Source organism: Carcharhinus amblyrhynchos, chromosome 2 (assembly GCF_965287045.1).
Source record: "Carcharhinus amblyrhynchos chromosome 2, sCarAmb.v2.hapA, whole genome shotgun sequence".
In the NCBI taxonomy this organism is placed as follows: domain Eukaryota; kingdom Metazoa; phylum Chordata; class Chondrichthyes; order Carcharhiniformes; family Carcharhinidae; genus Carcharhinus; species Carcharhinus amblyrhynchos.
In genome coordinates, this window is record NC_137325.1 from 78,177,705 (window position 1) to 78,198,845 (window position 21,141).

A 21,141-nucleotide genomic window follows, 5' to 3' on the forward strand; every position below is an offset into this window, starting at 1 on the left:
TTTGTATCAGCATCCATCTGTCAATTCCTCTCAGGGTCTTATATGCTTTAATAAGATTATCTTGCTCTTTTCTAAACTCCAATGGATACAGGCTCATTCTGTCCAACTTTTCCACATACAATAATCCCTTCATCCCAGGAATCAATCAAATGAACCATCTCGGAACAGCTTCTAATACTACTACGCACTTTCTCAAGGAAGAAGACCAGAACTGTATAGAATACTCTAGATGTGCTCTCATAAATTTCCTATACAATTGTAGAAAAATTTCCTGACTTTTATATTCCATTCCCCTTACAATAAACAGCAGCATTCCATTCACCTTCCTAATAACTTTTTGTTTTTCATGAGCAAGGACATCCAGATCCCTCTGGACTGTTTTTGCAATTTTTGTCTAAAATAATGTACTACTTTTCTATTTGTGAGAAAAATTTCAATTCTTAATTTTTATTTTGCAATCTCATTATCATATACTAGGAAACAAACTTGTGTATTTGAGTATGGGTGTGACTAGTTTAATTATGGTGGAGACAGTTAGACCTGCAAAGGGGAAAACATCAATATAGAAGGCGTGAAGGCAAGTGGTTCAAATGGTAATGAACAGGTGATGTGGGAAACAACTTGGCCAGGAATTTATGTTAGGCAGATAAGAGAAATGATTTTAAAGTTGACTGGATTTCAAAGAAAACATCTACAGTTGGGAGATCTTAAATGTGTGAGGCAAATAGTAAGTTTACTTTATCAATATAGATCAATGAAGTTCAATTCTGGAAAGAGGGATTTCTAAAGAATCATTGAAACCATAATAGAATGGAAGATCAAAGGGAAAACAACACATTTGAAGTGAGACTGAAGACTGCTGTGTATGTCTGTGAGATCTTGAACAATAAGAAGTCTCACCACGCCAAGTTAAAGTCCAACAGGTTTACTTGGTAGCACAAGCTTTTGGAGTGTCACTCCTTCTTCAGATGAGTGAGGAGTTGTGTTTACAAACGGGGCATATATAGATACAAACTCAATTTATAAGATGCAAGTCTTAACAGGTAATCAAGTCTTAAAGGTACAGACAATGTGACTGGAGAGAAGGTTAAGCAAAGGTTAAAGAGGTTGTATTGTCTCCAGCCATGACAGTTAGTGAGATTTTGCAAGCCCAGGCAAAATCCCCACACCTGCACTTCTTGCCTTCAAACAACTGCACAACCTCAAACAGACCATTGTCTGCAGCAAACTACCCAGCCTTTAGGAGAACACAACACCACACAACCCTGCTACAGCAACCTCTGCAAGACATGCCGGATCATCAACATGGATGCCATCATCTCACGTGAGAGCACCATCCATCAAGTACACAGTACATACTCTTGTGACTTGGCTAAAATTGTCTACCTGATACGCTGCAGGAAAGGATGTCCCGAGGCATGGTACACTGGGGAGACCGTGCAGATGCTGCAACAAAGGGTAAATGAAACTGCTTGACAATCACTAGGCAGAAGTGTTTTCTTCCTGTTGGGAAACAATTCAGTAGTCACAGGCATTCAGGTAAGCATTCTCCAAGGCAGCCTTCACGCCACAAGACAACGCAGAATTGCTGAGCAAAAACTGATAGCCAAGTTCCACACATGAGGATGGCCTCAACTGGGATCTTGGGTTCATGTCATACTATCTGTAAACCCCACAACTTGCCTGGGCTTGCAAATTCTCATTAACTGTCCTGGTTGGGGACAATACACACCTCTTTAACCTGTGCTTAACCCTCTCTTCACTCACATTGTCTGTACCTTTAAGACTTGATTACCTGTAAAGACTCATATTCCAGCCATTATCTTATAAGTTGAGTTTATGTCTATATATGCCTTGTTTGTGAAGAAGGTGTTCTTGTGTCTTTAAATGTTATTTTCTTTCTTAAAATAAATGTTTTAAATCACCATGGGTGATCTGGGATTTACTTATCTTGACTTCCGATAACTCCTCATTATATACAAATTGCAAACCATTCTGGCCTCTTGTTCTAAGTTTCTCTTTGAGATTTTAGCAGCCTGACACTTCCTACTGGCCATGTCATAACACATTCTTCCTGCCAAAAGGGGTATGTTCTGATTTTTCTACATTATACTTCATCTGCAGTATTCTGCCCATTCACTTAACCTATCTAAATCCACTTGTAGACTTTTTATGTTCTCATAATTTACTTTCTTACCTATCTTTGTGGCATCATCAAAATTAGCAACCATACATTGTCCCTTTGTCCAAGTAATTTATACAGATTGTACACAACTAAGGTCTTAACTCGATCGCTGTGGCATTCCACTAGTAACATCTTGCTAAGTCAAAAATGATCCATTTGTCCTCATTCTCTGCTTCTTGTAGGAACCAGCTCTGTCTTCATAATATATTACCCAATACATTATGAGCTTTCATTTTGTGTAGTAATCTTTGATATATCTTATCAAATGCCTTTTGGAAATTCAAGTTTACAGCACATCCATGTTCCTCTTTATTCATGTTACTTCCTCAAAAAACTCTACTGAAACAAGCCAAACGTGATTTCCCTTTCACAAAACCATGTTGACTCTGTATAATTGCATTAAGATTTCCTATGTACCCTGCTACAACCTCCTTGGCAATAAATTACTATGCTCCCCAATCTACATTAGCTCCTGGTTGAGCAATTCCTAAATTTTAATATTCTCATCCTTGTTTTCAAATCCCTCCATGGCTTTTTCCCTCTCTATTTCTGCCTCCTGGCATGCCTATTTCTGTTCACTTTTTGAAAAACTATCTGGCAAGCAGACTCTTAACAGTTTGACTATTCCAGAGTCATACTGAACTCATTACCAGCTGCGAAATGAAGCAGTTAATTTTTGCCACAAGTGAACTGGAATGTTCTTTCCTTCCTAAAGGAGCAGAGAAGTGTAAATTCCAAATTGTGTAAATTCCCAATTGTGAATCTCATTAATTGATGGATTGCAATCTTTTTTTTCTCTCACTTTCAAAAGAATTTGAGGGGTTAATTTAACATTAGCGCTCATTTAGCTGACATTTAAACTAACTGGGGACACCAACATGATGATGCCAGGATTTGTGAGTTACCCAGAGCAGCACCAGCTTCCATCCCATTCACTTGCGGCTCACCAACAATGGGATTGTGCGCAGGCGCAGAATGGCCCTAGGAAAGATACATCTTGCATCATTGGAACGTAGTGCCCATGCGCGTACGAGCTGCTGACAGACGGGGAGGGAGGGATTGCTGCAAGTGTTTGTATGTACCTCTGCACTTTGCAATAATTCTCAGCTTATTTATTTCAACAGGAAAACATTGAAGTTCAACACGTCTGTCTTTAATTGAGCTGACTTGATAGAGGTGAGATAATATTTGAATCTTGCTGTATCATGGTAATTTTTCTTATCCCATCCTTTCTGTGCCTTTGGTGCTAATTCGTTTTATTGTCCCTTCGCTTGTCTTCCCTGGGGGACGGAAAACACTCCCTCTACTTTGGAAACCAGCATCAATGATGGTGTTTTAAGTAAACGCCGAGTTGTTGGCCTTGGGGCTGTGCTGCTGTGTGTACCCTTGCGGTATGGTCCTTCTGCATCATCCGCCCATTACATTAGCGTCTATGTAGCACTTGACGCCTTTACTATTGTACTGATTCTGCATCGTTACCTATTGATTTAACGTTTGGAAATGGAATACGCGGGGTGAAAGCTTCCCAAATTGCAATTAAGCTTCTTTGTCCCAAGATGCCTTTTTTTTTCAATGTAGGTGTGCTTGTTCGAGAGACCAATGTAATAATGCTCATTTTCAACAGGAGATGCAGCTTACCTGGTTTATTAGAGAACCGTTATTTTAATATTTGTGATGGAGTAATATTGGAATTGTTTAAGGATTAAATATCCAGAGGAAGAATTATTACTTGAAATTGCCAACATGTGTTTTAGAAAAGAAGATTGGTGCTTGACTTACCTGAATTATTTTGCAGGGTCCACAGGACTCCTTAAAGCACTTTACAGCCCATGAAATATTTGTGAAGTTCAGTCACTGTTATTTGAAATATAACAAGCTGTAATATCGAAATTAGCGGATAATCTGTGTTTATGAAGTTAATTGAAGGACAAATATTGACCAGAGCAACTAGAATAGCTCCCCTGCTTTTCTTTTGCAATTGTGCCATGAGATCTTTTATTTCCAGCTGGGGCCTTGGTTGAACTATGGTTGAGTACTTATACAATAGAGAAACTGAATAAATTGGGCCTATAAAGTCTGGCGTTTAGACAAATGAGAAGCAATTTCATTGAAATGTGAGATTCTGAAGGCCTTGATAGGGTGGTTGGGTAAAATTTGGATGCCTAAAATTTTTTTCTGTATGTTGGAGAATCTTAAAGGGAGGGGGGGTGAAAAAGAAGGAGAGAGCAGTCTTAAGATAAGAGGGCAACCATTTAGTACTGAGAGGAGAAATAATTTCACTCAAAAGGTTCTAAATATTTGAATTCTCTACATCAGACGATTGTGAATCCACCATCATTAAATACATTTAGGCAAGTATAGATTGATTTTTGTGGGCCCAGGGAATTGAGGGAAATGAAGAGTGGCAGGAAAAGAGAGTTGAACTCCAAGATCAACCATGACAAAGCAGGCCCAAAAGCCTGCATGATCTACTCCTGCTTCTATTTCTTCTGTAATCCTCTGGTCTACCTCTAACTGAAATGAATTATAATACTATGCAGTGAATTTTTGCTGCTTGTAAAGCAGTTTCATTTACATAATATCAGAAGGTAATACTGAACATTCTCACTTTACATTTACACTCCTCCACTCCTGGCCTTTTGAGCATTCCACATTTTAATTGCTCCACCGTTGCTTCCAAGACCTGAAGCTCTCAAACTGTCTCCCTTTACCCCTCCTTACCCCTTTAAAAAGCTTTGGGCCAACTGCCCTAATATCTCCTCCTGTGACTTAATGACGAATTTTGTTTGATAATGCTCCTGTGAAACTGCTTGTGACATTTTACTGTGTTGAGACACTATATAAATGCAAAGAGTTGTCATCCAGGTCAAATGCCTGTTTGATGTAATACAGTTGGTGACAGTACCACTGCAAGTACTGTAAAACATCAAAGTGAAATTTTGCTCCATGTGCTTAATACCTTGTTTGTTGTCTCTTTACTCATTTTTAGATTTGTCAAATTAACTTTTATCCTGAGTATTCTTAGTGTTTCCAGGTAAATTCATTGTGTGCAGCAATCAATAAAGCAAGTGAAATCGAGGATTGTGCAGTCAAAACAGTAGATTGTAATTTAGATAAAAGCAAATGACTGCATGTGCTGGAATCTGAAATCAAAAGATCTTTTGACAAAGGGTTGTCTGGACTCAATGTCAGCTTTTTTCTCTCCTTAGATGCTGCCAGACCTGCTGAGATTTTCCAGCATTTTTTTTTGATTGTAAACAAGAAGTTGTTATAAAATTATTCAGTTCCTTGGTCGAACCACACCTTCAGTATTGATCTCTGATGCATTAAGGAGGTATGCAGATGTGAAAGGAGTCCGTAAGTCGCATGGACCTGTTCCCTTGGGTTAGAAACAGAATTTTGTGAAAAGCCTGGAAAAACCTAGATTGCTGCACTTTGAAAATAGTCATCAGAAAGGGGATGCTCATTAAACAATGGTTGGCATGATCAGGATTGCTGCCCCTCAGAAACAGGTTTGATCCTGTCTTAGGGTACTTTGTGTGGAGTTTACATGTTCTCCCCAGATTTCTTAAGGCACTCTGGTTTCCTTCTGTGGTCCAAAGATGTGCGGATTAGGTGGATTGGTCATGGTCAATATTTGGGGTTATGGGGATAGGGTGGAGGAGTGGACCTAGGTAGAGTGCTGTTTTGGAGAGTCGTTGCAGATCCAATGTAGGGATTCTATAGATTCTTCCCTCGAGTAAATGACAGAGAAAAGAAAGCTTGAGCTACCAAGTAAACCTGTTGGACTTTAACCTGGTATTGAGAGATTTCTTACAAAGAAAGAAAACACAGAATATTGCTTCAAGTGGGAAGTTCTTTAACAGACATACAAAAGCAAAGCTGAAAGTGAATGTTACAAAATATTACTCCTGTAGTGGTTCAATCTGTGTTTTTCTTTGGCCTAGTAATGTATTTGCTTTTCCATTTGATGTATATGGTGGGATGCAGGTACTGCAGGGTTAAGAGAGAAGGCCTGCAACCCTTTGACAAATGTGTGCTAATGCTGTGCCAGCTGCTGGGACATGTGACTTTGTGATCAGAAGATCAGCAGAATGGGGCTTGAATCCGTGATCTTAGTGTGGTTAGTGAACCAATAGAAAGGTGTGCACACCAGTGCCAACAGAGTGCCCTATGAGTGACAAGGGATTCAGGGTATGATTGGGAAAGTGGCTCACAGAGTAAGAGGTGTGGTTAGCTATTAATGATGCCACACACCAAGAAGCCTGAAGGTTTGAATTGTGGTCAGCTAAATTCTCCTAACAGATACATCTAGGGGAATGCAAAATAACTTCATGAATGAAAGGAACAAAAGAGTAATCTTAAATTTTCACTTGTCTGCCTGGAGGAACCAGTGAGAAAATATACAATAGCGTCTGAATTGAGAGAAACAGTTTGTTTTACAGCCATCCAACAGCTAAAGTGTAGAAGTATGATACATTCATATAAGTAAAACACATTAAAATTGTGGACTTGCTTTATAATGAGGAAAAATGGTACAAAGATGTGACAGCAGTAAGTCAAAGAATGTTGATATTGGATTTTTAATTGGGTATTTTTTGATCAGCTGTAATGTTGTACATTGGAGAATATGGTCACTGTCTTATTAGTTAGCCTTTTTGTTACTTTTTCTCTTCAATTCTGCTTCTCTCCCTGAATCTTTTTGCTTCTTCCTATCACTAGTTTCTTTTTTATCTGCCTGGGCAAAAATGAGTGATATGACTGTGTAAGAGTAAGAGCTTTCTTTTGCTACATTTGATGTGAAGGTTTCAGGGAAAATATAGTCCTCAATAGCTCACCCTTCCAATTATTCATATCTCCCTATACCTACTTGCTTTGTACTTCCCAGCTCATCACCACTGTGCTATCTCCATCACAATTCATTCCTTCTTTGTCCTCACCTCCCTTTTGCTTAGTCGTCATTCATTTATTCTGACCCTAAATTTAATCACTTCTTATCCCCAAGTGTGGGTGGCCAGAAGCTGCTGCTGCCTTCCTTGCTTCTTGTTCTGTTTTCTTTGTGGGTTTGCTTGTTCTCAAAACATAACTTAAAAAAGACTAATCGGAATGAGGAAAATGTCTCTCTCAGTTGCACTCTTGAGCTTTTTAAAAATTCATTCGTGGCATGTGAGCATCACTGGTTATATTTATTGCTCATTGCCTTTGAAGATGGTGGTGAGCTGCCTTTTTGAATTGCTGCAGTCCATGTGATGTAGGTACACCCACAGTGCTGTTAGGGAGGGAGGTCCAGGATTTTGACCCAGCAACAGTGAAGGGAACAAAAACAAAGAACAGCACAGCACGGGAAACAGGCCCTTCGTCCCTACAAGCCTGCGCTGCCCATTTTAACACTGAGTGCCTTATTCAAGTCCTTCTTCTACCTACAACTTTTGTCTACATCTTGTGGACTCCACAATAAAGGGGTGCAAATTTAGGAAATTGTGTGCCAGATTAAGGGAGATCCAATTTAGGGACAATTTATTGACGCCAGTCAGCCTAAAAGCACATTTTTGGGGTGTGGGAAGAAACTGGAGCACCTGGAGAAAACCCATGCAAGCACGGGGAGAATGTGCAAACTCCCACAGATGTTGACCCAAACCAGAGATCCGACCTGGGTCCTTGTAACTGCACAGCAAACAGTGATAGTCTCTGAGCTGTTGTGTTGCCCGTCAATTGGTCCAGTTTAAGCGTACACTAATGGACATGAAGCACTAGGCAACTCTCGAAGCAACATCCAAGAGCAGCCCTCACACGACCCACTGCGTGTATGCCCCTTGTTGGCCGACAAGGTGGACTGAATCGCCTGTGGATGTAAAAAGGAGACATCAATAAACATACAAATGACTATACTGGACATTAATGGAGGATCCCCAATAGCTCCAATGTAAGAGGCAGGTGAGCCTTAAAATTTGTTGGACAGCCGATAGGAATCTGTTAATTCCCAGGAACGTCCTGAGGCTATTGATCTTCAACTAGAACATTCTTTTGTATCCCTCCATCTCCAGCCTGCTCATGTGCCTATCTAGGTAAGCCTTAAACAACCCCAGTGTGTCTGCCTCCACCACCCTACTTGGCAGTGCATTCCAGGCCCCCACAACCCTCTGTGTGAAAAACATCCCTCTAACATCTGAGTTATACCTCGCCCCTCTCAACTTGAGCCCATGACCCCTCATGATTTTTGTATCCAACCTGGGAAAAAGCTTCCCACTGTTCACTCTATCTATACCCTTCATAATCTTGTATACCTCTATTAGGTCTCCCCTCATTCTGTCTTTCCAGGGAGAACAATCCCAATTTGCCCAATCTCTCCTCATAGCTAAGATCCTCCATTCCAGGCAGCGTCCTGGTAAACCTCCTCTGTACTCTCTCCAAGGCCTCCACGTCCTTCCAGTAGTGCGGCGACTAGAACTGAACGTAGTACTCTAAATGTGGTCTAACCAACGTTCTATACAACTGCAACGTTAGACGCCAGCTTTTATACTCTATATCCCTTCCTATAAAGGCAAGCATACCATATGCCTTCTTCACCGCCTTCTTCACCACCTTCTCCACCTGTGCTGCCACCTTCAAGGACTTGTGAACTTGCACACCTAGGTCCCTCTGTGTGTTTCTGTACTCTTAAGGGTCCTACCAGTTATTGTACAACTCCCCCCTACATTATTTCTTCCAAAATGCATCACCTCGCATTTATCTGGATTAAATTCCATCTGCCATTTCACCGCCCAATTTACCAGCCTATCTATATCATGCTGTATTATCCGACACTGTTCATCTCTATCAGCAAGTCCAGCCATCTTCGTGTCATCTGCAAACTTGCTGATCACACCAGTTACTCCCTCTTCCAAATCAGTTATGTATATCACAAATAGCAGAGGTCCCAGTACAGAACCTTGCGGAACACTACTAGCCACAGATCTCCAGCTAGAAAAAGACCCTTCCTCTGCTACCCTCTGTTTCCTGTTGCCAAGCCAGTTCTCAACCCATCTAGCCACCTGTCCTTGAATCCCATGAGCCTTAACCTTTTTCACCAACCTGCCATGAGGGACTTTGTCAAATGCCTTACTGAAATTCATGTAGATGACATTCACAGCTCTTCGTCAATCGGTGATGTAATTTCAAGTCCGAGTGATGACTGGCTTGGAGTGAAATGCCCTTATGATGGTGCTCCCAGGTATCTGCTGTTCTTCTCCTTCTAGATAGTAGTGGCCATGGGTTTGGAAAGTGCTGATGACCCTTTCCTGCAGTGCATTTTGTAGATGGTACACACTGCTGCACTATCCATTGGTAGTGGAGGATGTGAGTGTTTGTAGAAAGGGTAGCAATCAAGTAAGCTGCTTTGTCTTGGTTTGTGTCAAGCTTCTTGAGTGTTATTGGAGCTGCACGCATTCATGCATACGGAGAGTATTCCATCACACCCCTGACTTGTGCCTTGTAGATGGTGGACAGGATTTGGGGAGTCAGGTAGTGAATTACACACTGCAGGATTCCCTAGCATGTGACCTGCTTTTTTTAGCCACATTTAAATTGTCCTGTAGATAAACACGAAGTTTAAAAAGTGCAAGAAATTATAGAACTATGTGGAATTTGCCGTGCAGGATTAGGCTATTCAGCACCATTAATATATTTTGTAGCGTCTACTACACTCTTGCCACAGTGTTCCTGAATCCCTTTTTTTGTTCCTTCTTTCTTTCATCAGGCTTCTCTTAAATGTGTCAGAGCTATCAACTTCAACCACAACGTTTGAGTGAATTTGATGTAATGGTGTTGGTTACAGACATATCTGTTCAGGAAGTCTGTAGTTTTCTGTATGTTAACAGCAAGTCTTTATTAATTACTCGTAATAAGCATGTGTACAGTAAAGGGTACAGGCAATCAGCCATATCCACGTCCAGATCTTAACACTAACACTAACACTAACCCTAACTCTGGGCCATGTGTCTTCTTGCATCCCTGTGTGGGCAGTGCTATTCAGTCCTACTTTAAACCTGTAAATGCCAGACCCTTGTACAAAATTCACATCTGCATAATTAACAGGTCCACGTTACAGTTCAGCTCTCTCAATTCAGAACTTAAGGCAATAATGTGAGCTCCGTCAACAAGCATGAAGGAGATCATTCAACCTGTCACGTCTGTACTGATCACAAAGTCTCCCAGCCTCCCTTGCTGCACCCCACTTATTTACCCCGTTAATCCCTCTGACACTATGGCGATGCCAAATTGACCCATGTACCTAATCCTCCTTTGGACTGTGGGAGAAAACTGGAGTGCCTGGAGAAACCCACGCAGATTCGAGGAGAATGTGCAAACTCCACACAAGTCAGAATTGAACCTGGGACCCTGGTACTGTGAGGCAGTAGTGCTAACTACTGTGCCATTGTGCTATCCACATATCCATGACAAATTTGTCAGTATCTCCTTTTCCCTGACTATCCCTGGTCTTCTATTCTGCCCCACCTCCTCCGCCCCTTTTCTGTTAATTCTGTTTCTCTCCAGATTTTGCCAGACCTGCTGAGCATATCCACAATTTGTTTTCATTTAATATGAGCTCAGTTGGCTGGAAAAGTGTGTTTTCAGGTTTAACAAAAAAACTTGAATAAAGTAATGAAAAGACACAAAACAGTTAAGTGGATAAATTTAACTATGCATCAGATTTTTAAAAATTATTTTGTTTAAACCTTTATTATAGAGAAAAAAATTATGGTTATGGGGTGTGCACTGACATTTCAATAAAGCATTTTAAGTGATTTATTTTGTGAACTCCATGACCAGAATGTGAAAATAAAGATTTATATGCTATAAAAATATATTTTCTAGTGGATTTCTAGCCTATAAGTGGATTTTTCAATAAAATACACCACATTATATGAAAATTGCTAAGATACACAAATTCTTACAAACATATTTATAATTGCAACAATTTGTAAAATACATGTTTACTTGGTAGTTTTTTATTCATTTGTGGGACGTGTGTTGCTGGCTGGCCAGCATTTATTGTCCATCCCTAATTGCCCTTGGAGGGCAGTTGAGAGTCAACCACTTGCTGTGGCTCTGGAGGCCAGGCCAGACCAGGTAAAGATGGCAGATTTCCTTCCCTAAAGGACATTAGTGAACCAAATGGTTTTTTTCCAACAATTGACAATGCTTAGCAGTAGGTTCTTAATTCCAGTTTTCTTAAATTTAAATTAAATTCCACCATCTATCCTGGCGGGATTCAAACCCTGGTCCCCAGATTATTAGCTGACTTTCTGGGTTAACAGTCTAGTGATAATTTCCTGCTAGCCTAGTGATATTAAGTTCTCTTGGATATGCACCCAAAAAGCATTTGAAGACAACCCTCCATCTGTGATAGCACAGAAGTTGACTTGTAGTTCTCAGCTAATTTCTATAACAAATTGCCATACAAAACCTAGTCCAGGTAATATACAAAATAAGGACAGAATGCATGACTTTAGGTTGGACATTACATTAATTTCCGGTCCCTGGCCTGTTCACTTGCAGCCTTTCAACACTGCTTCACTTGAAGGCTACACTTGGTTTGGGGGTCATATGCAATTCCATAGAAAATTAGCAAGTGGATTAGTTGCAATTTGTGCACTAAACCATTGCACCCTAAAATAATCAGTTAATCTGTTTGCATGGTAAATGATGTTCATCTCACCAGGAGAGTCCCCTGCTCTTCCTTGAATAGATTCCTGGATCTTTTAAGTCCTTTTGAACTTACGGGTAGATGCTTGGATTAATGTCTGATCTGAAGGTCAGCACCGCTGCCAGTTCAGCACTCCCTTGGTACTGTTCTAAATTTGTGTTCCAAGTCTTTGCGTGGAAGCTTGATCCCAATCTTTCTCACTCTTGAGTAAAACTGTTACCAAAGCCAATTTCTGGTGATGGCTCCTGTGCATCATGTACCTCTCACTTGAAAAGAAAAAAGGAAAAGAGAAATAGAACAGAACAAAGAGATGGGCAAAAGCAGACAGTAACATGAAGAGAGGCCATGTCCTCTGTTCTCAAACATTCTGTTTACTATACTGCAGAAGATTACTGTGTGAATGTACTCATAAATTTGATGTCATGGTTGAATTAATACAGACAGGAAGAATGTATTCTTGGGGTTGAAATACAAAACAAGCGTGTGGCAGTGGGCTTTAAACTAGTGAAATTATTTAGCCTTTGTGCAAAACTTTTGTCATCAAGTAAAGTGAAATATAAGATCAACTATTTGTTTTAACATTATATACAACTGCATGCTCAGTTCTGTTGTCCAAAATAAATTTTTTCCAACACAACTATTATGGAGCAGTCACATTTGCAATGTTATTTCAAAGGTTGGAAAATGATGCTTTCACATGCTATATAGTCAGTGATATTTTTGTTCATAACATTGCACAGTGCAAACTGATCAAATCCTTATTTAAAAGAAACATACTAGCTGAATAGTAGGCTAATCAAGGTGGAATTCATAAGGTGGATAACCTGTGTTTTAATTACCATAAGACATAGAGACAGAATTAGGCCACTTGGCCCATCGAGTCTGCTCCACCATTCAATCATGGCTGATACTTTTCTCATTTCCCCCATTCTCCTGCCTTTTCCCCATAACCCCCTGATCCCCTTATTAATCAAGAACCTATCTATCTCTGTCTTAAAGACACTCAGTGACCCGGCCTCCTCTGCGGCAAAGAGTTCCACAGATTCCCCACTCTCTGGCTGAAGAAATTCCTCCTCATCTCTGTTTTAAAGGATCGTTCCTTTAGCCTGAGGTTGTGTCCTCTGGTTCTAGTTTTTCCAACTAGTGGAAACATCCTCTCTATCCACGTCCGCTCTATCCAGGCCTTGCAGTATCCTGTAAGTTTCAATAAGATCCCTCCCCCTCATCCTTCTAAACTCCAACGAGTACAGACCCAGGGTCCTCAACCCGTTCCTCAAACGACAAGCACTTCATTCCTGGGATCGTTCTTGTGAACCTCCTCTGGACCCTTTCCAAGGCCAGCACATCCTACCTTAGATACGGGGCCCAAAACTGTTCACAAATTATTTAAATTTATGACTGGATTGTTGAGAACATGTGTTAACAGCAGCATCTCGGCCCCTTCCAGATCTCTCTCATCCCCCTAACAGGTTAAATCTTAAGCGATTGTCTCCACTATCAGTGCAGACTTGATGGACTGAATGGTTTCCTTCTGCACTGTAGGGATTATATGATTTACGTTTTGGGTTCTTTGAGAAGCTCTGGGAATTAACACTGCAATGGTAGCCAATGAGTCTTTACAGAGACCTTCAGAGTAGGATAGGATGAAACTGTTCCCATCTGTAAAAGGATCGAGAAAGCAAGGGAACAGATTTAAGGCACAAGTGATGGCCTAGTGGTATTATCCCTGGGCGATGAATCCAGAAACTCAGCTAATGTTCTGGGGGAACCGGGTTCAAATCCCACCATGGCAGACAGTGGAATTTGAATTCAATAAAAAATATCTGGGATTAAGAATCTACTGATGACCCATTGTCGGAAAAACCCATCTAGTTCCCTTTAGGGAAGGAAATCTGCCGTCCTTACCCTGCTCTGGCCTACATGACTCCAGAGTTATAGAGCAATGTGGTTGACTTTCAACTGCCTCTTCAAGGGCAACTAGGGATGGACTATAAATGTGATAACAATGTCCCATAAATGATTAAAAAAGTTAGATAGATTGGCCATGCTCAAGTGCCCCTTAGTGTCCAAAGATGTGTAGGTTAGGTGGATTGGCTGTGCTAAATTGTCCCTTAGTGTCCAAGGATGTGTAGGTTAGGTGGATTGACCATGCTGGACACGATGGCCTGAATGGCCTCTCTGTGCATTGTGATGGCTCTGCGGGGGGAGATATTTGCCTGACCTCACTGCCCCTTGGGAAGGGTCACTTTGACCCCTGACCTCTCACCCCAGCCCTTAATGCAAACGTGTCCATCCTCTGACCTTTAATTCACTCCCCCTTCCCCAAAGCCCCCCACCAAATACTGCAGGAAGTCCATTCCCCGTCCTGACACTGCAGCCAGTGGACTGGAAGTGCTTCCCCTCAGCCCTGACCCACTGCCAGAGCGCCGCTCCACCGCCACTCCAGTCCTTGAAGCAAATTCAAGTTCTGGCCATGGCCTGTTTATTCAACCACTTATTTTAAACTGATGAAGTTTACAATACTGAAAAACATTCAACTTAAGGTGGTAAGCTATTCTTCACTAATAGCATGCATTTTTGAATGCTAAAATGTTAGATGAGTCAAAATGTTTCATTCTTAAATGATCAGCTTATTTTAAAATTTGTTTTCTACAAGTTGTTGCATGGACTCGCCTTCACTATCTCTATAAACTCCTTCAGTCCCACATCATGTGTTCCTCTAATTCTGGTCCCTGGCGCATCCCCACTTTTAATTGCTCAACCTTGGTGATCTGGTCATCTTGCCCTAAGCTCTGGAATACCTCTCCACCTCTTTACCTGGCTTTCTTCCTTTTAAAATGTTCCTTTTAAATCAACACAAAGGACTTTGTTTCAGCATCACCTGAGCATTGGTACTTTGTACTGAACCTGTGGGAAGGATTTAGTATTGGGATGTTTTGTTTGATTGGAACAATTTAGATATACTTGTTAAGGGCCATACAATACCATGATTGTTTTGATTTTTGTTTATAATTGGTAAAAGTTATTGCAAATTCTCTTTCTATACTTATTAACTGTATACTTAAACTTTGTTTGATAAAATTTCCCTACAGGTTATTTGAATCATACCTGAAGTGAAACATCACATGTTCACCCCAGCCAAATTCTAAGTGCAAAACCTATGGTCCAGTTAGGCTTCATAAAACACTGCCCTTTGACCTGAATTATAAGAATTTGTTCTGGTCCAAGTCTAGCTGCCCAATTCTGGTCTTTCTGTCCAATTTCACTATTGAAGAGCCCAACAGCTCCATTTGACCTGCCATAATGTGAACAGAAATCCACCCCACTCAACCTGGTCCCAATGGAGGTAATTCAGAACTTGAATACTTAAATATCTACAATTAAGCAACTTGCTGAATAAATTAATTTTTTTCTATTTCTGACATTTCTTTCTCTCAATTCATGCGTTCGTTCATAGTAAATTTGGTTGATTTGAGGGATATTTCCATGATGCATCTCTATCTGTGTGTCCATGGTAGTTGGATAGCCACTTTCAGCCAGCAAATTTCCAACTTTCCAGGCAAAAATACATGAGATGTTATAGAAAGCATCTTGCTAACATTCCTAGAATGATACAACATAGAGGGAGTCCGTTTGGCCCAACATACTGGTGCAGCTCATGGCTTTTGTGTGGAACTATCCAATTCATTTTACATTCCTGCACTTCCCTCATAGCTCTTTAGTTTTTTTTCACTTCATGTATTTATCCACTTCCCTTTTTGATAATTATTTTTGAACTTGTTTCCAACACCCAGATCTCAGTATTTCAGATCTCAACTCACTAAGGTTGTTCCTTTATTAAAGGTTTCCTCTGGATTTGTCTAGTGCTTTTGCCAATTACTGTAAACCTGTGTCTTCCTGCTATTGATCTATCTGGAAGCAGCTTCTCTTTATTTACTCTATTTTCTGTTATTCTCTCAAACTGCCTCATAATTCTGGCCACTCACATCAATTCTTCTCTTAATCTTCTCTGCTTTAAGGAGACCAAACCCAATGTTTGGGATTTTCTACTGGGTGGCTTTTGACTGGGGTGGGGTCAGCATGAATGTCACCATGCCAGGTCCAGATTTTACTAGTGGCAGGTGGCAATCCGGGTCAGAATGGTATGTGGTTGTAACAAAAATTGTGCACTCCACTAGTCACACCTAACCAACTCAAAAATGCTCCATGTGCCCTACTCTTTGCTTCTTAGCTATAGATCAATCCTCTGCAATGCGAATATATTACCCTCAAATCTCTTGTTTATCTGTGACGCCCTGTCAAATGCCTTCTGCAAATTCAACTATATGAGATCTGCAGCTTCCCCTTTATATCCTTACTGGTTACATCCTCAAAAAAAAACTCTACATTTGTCAGATATGATCTCCCTTTCTTAAAACCATGCTGTGTGAAGGACGCTGATGACCTTGCTGCTCTATGGCTTGAAATCCACCCTTTGGTTGCCTAAGACCTGGTGGACCCTGACATGTTGCAGCAACTTGAGGTGCTGATGTCACTGGCAGAGGGGCTGAGGAGGGACGTCTTGAGAGAAACTCCCAGAAGCAGCAACAGCAATGAAATTGTACCGACTGTCCAAATGAGTATTATAACTTAGTGCCATTCTCCTGCCTATTCCCCATAATGCTGCACATTTTTTCCATTAGAATAATAAGTTAATGTCTTGCTTGAATCTGCCTTTACTATACTTCCCAGCAGTGCATTTCGGACTTGAATCACTCACTGTTTAAAGTTTTTTTTTCTCATGTCTCATTTGCTTCTTTTGCAACTCACTTTAAATCTGTGCCCCTTTTGTTCTTAATCCTTATATGAGCAGGAACAGTTTCTCCCTATCTACCCTGTCCTGCCCCTCATGATTATAGAACATCTCTATCAAATCTCCTCTTAGCTGCCTTCTCTCCAAGGAGAACAGTCCCAACTTCTCCAACCTAGCTCTATATTTGAAGTTTCTTATCCTTGGGACCATTCATATAAACCACCTTCTGCACCCTCTCCAATACATTCACATCCTTTCTAAAGTGTGGCACCTAGAAATGTACACACTATTCTAGGGCGATGGGGTGGAGTTGGAAAAGAGGCACTCAACAAATTGCTCCTTCAGAAACGATGAGATAGAAGTTGTTCTCTGCTGTTGCAACCGTTCTATGATTCTATTAGTCTGCCACTTCTCCCTTGCAAGACACACTCTCTGCTAACCTGTGATAGATGAGGCACTACTGGAGACTTTGGGCTTCTCGTTTTGTTTTTTGCCTTGCCACTGCTCCATTAATCTCACAGACAACGCGTTAACATGCAGGTCTGTGTACAACTCCAGCATCCACTGACCTGGTCTGCTGGATGTGGCTCTTCAGAAGAATTGTCCATCTCTCAATTAAGGAGGCTGTGCATGCAAATAAGAGACAGCATTAATGGCCTGGTTGGAGTCATCCATTGTCCAAGCCAGATGTGCATATTCTCTGGAATCTACACTAAATGTGTGGCCACAACAACTCCAAAGGCCCATCATCAGCCTGGGGCTTTTCTTTAGTCTTGCTTTCCAGAGTTCCTTGTCAGTGGCCTTTGGTGTTAGAATCTCTGAAAGCTGGTCAATTGCTTGTATGGTGCTCTCACCAGATTGTGACCCAGAATGTAAGCATGAAAAATGCCCATCGACTTGAAATTACCTGTGCTGGTGGAAGGTTCAGGGGATGATGTGAATCTGCACCCTTTGTTAGTCCTTCCTCCTCTTCAGAGGTCATCAGATGTTCCCCTGGAGATAGCAATTCTTTTCTTCTAATTGATCTGCAGAAGAGAACAGAGATCAAAATGTGTTCCAAACATGAGCCTTCAGAATTGGCTTGTGTTCAGATCAAGATCTGAGTGGCAGTCACAGGAGCACCATTCCCGATGTTCTATTATAAATGATCCTTGGGCAAGGCCCTGCAATTTGTTATGAGATACCCCCAAGTATCTGAGGTGAGTAGGGTAAACTGCCTCTGCTTTATTTAACCTCTTGGTTGGTCACAACAAAGTTAATTTAAAAAGGATCCCTTCCCTCATAGATATGTCACCTAGTCCAGTTGTATTTATGCTTTAAAATTTAACCAAGCTTTCTTGAGTTAAACAAGTGAAACGTGAGAAGAAAATAATAAAAGCGCAACACACATACAAATTGGAAATAAGAAATGAGTCCAAAAAGGATACATATCAGTCTTTGGCTCCTCCATGAGGAGTGGATAGTGAAACATTCTAGTTGCTAAGTTGGTTGATTTTTGATAACACTGCCTTTGGCAATTGAGCAGTTGGTTTGGAGATTCTTGGTTCTGCAGGTTAGCTGAAAGGAATTGTTCTGTTTCCTTTTTGACTGTGCTTTTGTTAACTTATGACTTCAGCAATCAGAGAGACTTTTCTTTTAACTTGCAAGTGGAGGATGCCTAGTGGATGTTTGTCAGCTGTGACCTTCACAGGATACACTAGCACAGTATTGTCAGCATGCCAGATTACCACAGACCAGGATTGTAGTTGCTTTTTAACCCCTTTATATTTCTGGAAGTGGAAAACACAAATATCTATTACCTAGAATAACATTCTTTCAACTCACATCATGTTCAGCCTTTGATTTGATTTTATTGTCTCAAGTATTAGTATACAGTGAAAATTATTGTTTCTTGTGCGCTATACAGTCAAAGCATACCACTCATAACGAAGGAAATGAGAGTGCGGAATGGAGTGTTACAGTCATAGCTAGGGTATAGAGAAAGATCAACTTGATGCAAGGTAAATCCATTCAGAAGTCTGACAGCAGCAGGGAAGAAGCTGTTCCTGAGTCGGTTGGTACGTGACCTCAGACTTTTGTATCTTTTTCCTGGGAAGAAGGTGGTGGAAGAGAGAATGTCTGGGGTGCACGGGGTCCTTAATTATGCTGGCTGCTTTGCCAAGGCAGTGGGAAATGTAGACAGTCATAAGAACATAAGAAATAGCAGCAGGTGTAGGTCATCTAGCCCTTTGAGCCTGCCCCGCCATTCAATAAGATCATGGCTGATCTGAAGTGGATCAGTTCCACTTTCTCCCCATAACCCTTAATTCCCCTGTCTATCAGAAATCTATCTACCCGTGACTTGTATATATTCAGTGAGGTAGTCTCCACCACTTCAACAGACAGAGAATTCCAGAAATTCACCACCCTTTGAGTGAAGAAGTTCCTCCTCAACTCTGATCTAAACTGCCCCCCCTTTATCTTGAGGCTGTGCCCTCTAGTCCTGCTATCCTTTCTAAGCGGGAAGAATCTCTCTACCTCTACCCTATCTATCCCCTTCATTATCGTGTACATATTTATAAGATCTCTCTCTCTCTCTCTCTCTCTCTCTCTCTCTCTCTCTCTCTCTCTCTCTCTCTCTCTCTCGCTCTCCCCCCCCCCCCCCCCCCCCCCAGCCTTCTAAACTCTGAGTACAGACCCAGTCTATTTAGTCTCTCTTCGTAGGCTAACCCCCACATCTCTGGTATCAGCCTAGTGAACCTTCTCTGCACTCCCTCCAAGGCCAATACATCCTTGTGCAGGTGCGGTGACAAAACTGCACACAGTACTCCAGCTGCGGCCTCACCAGTGCCCTGTACAGTTGCAGCAAGACCTCCCTACTTTTATGTTCTATTCCCCTCGCTATAAAGGCCAACATTCCATTCGCCTTCTTGATCACCTGCTACACCTGCAGACTGGGTTTTTGTGACTCGTGCACAAGGACCCCCAGTTCCCTCTGCACCGTAGCATGCTGCAGCTTTTTGCCTTTTAAATAATAGTCCCTCCTACTATTATTTCTGCCAAAGTGGATAACCTCACACTTGCTAACATTATACTCCATCTGCCAGGTCCTCGCCCACTTGCTCAGCCTATCCAGATCCCTCTGCAGACTTTCCACACCCTCTGTGCAATTTGCTTTTCCACTCATCTTCGTGTCATCAGCAAACTTTGTCACCCTACACTCAGCCCCCTCCTCCAGATCATCTATATAAATGGCAAACAGTTGAGGCCCAAGCACTGATCCCTGCGGCACTCCATTAGTCACCAACCACCAATCAGAATAGCACCCATTGATACCAACTCTGCTTCCTATTAGACAGCCAATCTTCTATCCATGCTAACTCCTTACCCCCAACTCCATGCACCCTAACCTTCTGTAGCAACCTTTTGTGAGGCACCTTATCAAACACCTTTTGGAAATCTAAAAACACCACATCCACCAGTTCCCCTCTGTCTACTGCACTAGTCACATCCTCGTAGAAATCCAATAAATTTGTTAAACATGACTTCCCCTTGACAAATCTGTGCTGCGTCTGCTCTATCAAACCATTCAACGGATGAAAGGCTGATTTGCGTGATGGATTGTGCAGCATTTACAACCTTTTGTAGTTCCTTGTAGTCTTGGGTAGAGCAGGAGCCATACCAAGCTGAGAAAGAATGCTTTCTATGGTGCATCTGTAAAAGTTGGTGAGAGTCATAGCTGACATGCCAAATTTCCTTAGTCTTCTGAGCAAGTAGAGGCGTTAGTGTGCTTTGTTAACTATAGTGTTGGCATGGAGGGGACCCGGACATGTTGGTGATCTGGACGCCTAAAAACTTGAAGCTCTCGACCCTTTCTACTTCATCCCAATTGATGTAGACAGGGGCATGTTCTCCTCTATGCTTCCTGAAGTCGATAACAATCTCCTTCGCTTTATTGACATTGAGGGAGGGAGTATTGTTGCCGCACCAGTTCACCAGATTCTCTATTTAATTCCTGTACTTTGTTTCATTGTTTGAGATCTGATCCGTTATGGTGGTGCTATCAGCAAACTTGAAAATTGAATTGGAGGGGAATTTGGCCACACGGTCACAGTTGTATAAGGAATATAGTAGTGGGCTGAGAGAACAGCCTTGTGAGGCACTGGTGTTGAGGATGACTGTGGAGGTGGTGTTGTTGCCTATCTTTACTGATTGCGGTCTGATAGTTGGGAAGTTCAGGATCCATCGCAGAGGGAGATGCCGAGGCCCAGGCCGTGGAGTTTAGAGATGAGTTTCATGGGAATAATGGTGTTGAAGGCTGAGCTGTAGTCAATAAATAGGAGTCTAACATAGATTTCTTTATTACCTGGGTTGAGTGCAGGGCCAGGGAGATGGTGTCTGCTGTTAACCTGTTGCAGTGGTAGGCAAACTATGGTGGATCCAAGTAGTCTGGGAGGCTGGAATTGATTGAATCAATCATGCCATGACTTGCCTTTTGAC

At 41.5% G+C, this 21,141-nt stretch overlaps 1 protein-coding gene across 1 annotated transcript in view; it reads left to right on the plus strand.

Moving 5' to 3' along the window:
* Positions 1–3,226: 3,226 nt before the first annotated feature.
* dync1i1a (dynein cytoplasmic 1 intermediate chain 1a) overlaps positions 3,227–21,141 on the plus strand; it is a 223,370-nt gene continuing 205,455 nt past the window's right edge. The window contains exon 1 of the mRNA XM_080216678.1: positions 3,227–3,361. The gene's annotated coding sequence lies outside the window, so the exon portion shown is untranslated. The remainder of the gene's footprint in view (positions 3,362–21,141) is intronic.